The sequence below is a fragment of the Canis lupus genome, chromosome 31 (genome assembly GCF_003254725.2).
Source record: "Canis lupus dingo isolate Sandy chromosome 31, ASM325472v2, whole genome shotgun sequence".
Classification (NCBI taxonomy): Eukaryota; Metazoa; Chordata; class Mammalia; order Carnivora; family Canidae; genus Canis; species Canis lupus.
This window is the reverse complement of record NC_064273.1, coordinates 14,258,866-14,260,470: the sequence shown is the minus strand read 5'-3', so window position 1 is coordinate 14,260,470 and position 1,605 is coordinate 14,258,866. Positions and strand designations below refer to the sequence as shown.

The 1,605-nt window shown below is 42.3% G+C and overlaps 1 pseudogene; it reads right to left on the bottom strand.

Moving 5' to 3' along the window:
* Positions 1 to 226: 226 nt before the first annotated feature.
* Positions 227 to 1,301, bottom strand: LOC112661669 (ribose-phosphate pyrophosphokinase 2-like; annotated as a pseudogene).
* Between the last annotated feature and the right edge of the window lie 304 nt (positions 1,302 to 1,605).

Here is a 1,605-nt window from a genome sequence, read left to right as displayed (position 1 = left end):
TCTTCAGTGGAATTATATATTTGAAAGTTGTGGCCTCAAAGTACTGACAAAATAAAGAAGATCACCTATCAGAATATGCCAGGATGATGAAACATTTCTCACTGACAGTTTGCTTAGAAGGATCAAACAACCACTATCCTCCCCCAAAACTGGAAATAAATGGTCTTGAGCTTGAGAAGGAGTAAACAATGGATCTTGGGATATACAAAGATCAGAGGCTTTTGCATTATCCCATAATTGCTAAAAAGTCGGACAAATGTACACAATTCATAAGCCAGAGCAGGCTTGCTCCACACTTCATGAATGTCTGGATCTGTAGCAGGATGTAGCTGAATAGGTAAAACACAGATTCACCATTGTGTTTCCTTGGGATTGCCTTTGCCAAGATCATAAGGATATCAATCACCTGTATCTTGGAACAGTGTCTCATTTTGTCACCTTGCAGAATGCTGTCTGTGACAACACCAGCCTCAAAGGCAGCATATTCATTCTGGAAGTAGCTGGCCCAGAGAAGATCCCATGGGTAAGAATAGCATAAGCCTTGGTGGCTCCTTAGAGTAGCTTGTCTGCAGCATGGCAGGTGGTGCTACACATATCAGCCATGTCTTCCATGAGGATAGCCATGTGGTCCTTCATGCCACTTACCAGAACCATCCAGTCCACTTCATTTGCTTTCTTCCTCTCTTTGTGAATGAAGGAAAATTCCATATTCACCCTGTCTGCAGTTTATATGACCCTTGTAGCTCCCGTCACATCAGGTAAATGATAATACAGTTCCTCCACTTGGCAATGTTCTCCTGAATTCACTAGAGGATTGCAGGCTCCACAGACAAATTATCCACTGGAATGTTGAAGAATCCCTGGACCTGAGAGTCATGCAGGTCCATGGTGATGATGTGATCTGCCCCAGCAAGAGCATATTGGCCACAGGTTTTGCAGAAATCAGAGCATGACTCTTGTCCTTTTTATCCATCTTATCAAGAGTATGGAAAACATGGGATCACAGAAGTCACCCTGGATGATGCTGTGATCTTATCAGTGTTGATCATGATGAAGAGCCCCATCAGGTTGTTTTTGATTTCTCCATAGCCACTCTGGATGTTATAGACATCTTTGCCCTTCCTGTTTCCACTGACCTCAAGGCTGGTCTCCTGGTTGCTGAACTTCTTAGTGACCACTTTGCTCAGCTCCAGGCTCATCAAGTCAGCCAGGTCCTGCTGGGACAGGTCCTGGTGCAAGCTGCTGCTGAAGAGCATGATGTCCGGCACGGTGGAGGTGGCGGGAGCCCTCAAAGCTGCCATGGGAATGGGAAAGCATGGCTGTCCTGTCTGGTTTTGATGTCACAGTGATTCTGGCATTATAGAATTGTTTGTGAATTATTTATTTCTTTTTTAAGCTTTAGGGAGCGTATTGTAGAATTGGTGTTATTTTTTTCCTTTAATTTTAGGACAAATGATCTGTCAAACTATTTGTATCTGGATTTTTTTTTTTGTGGGAAAGTTAGCTGCAATTAAATATTTTTCATAGATAAAATTTTTATTTCTTGTGTAGGTGTTAGTAGTTGTATCTTTCAAGAAATTTGTCCTGTTCATCTAAGTTGCTGAA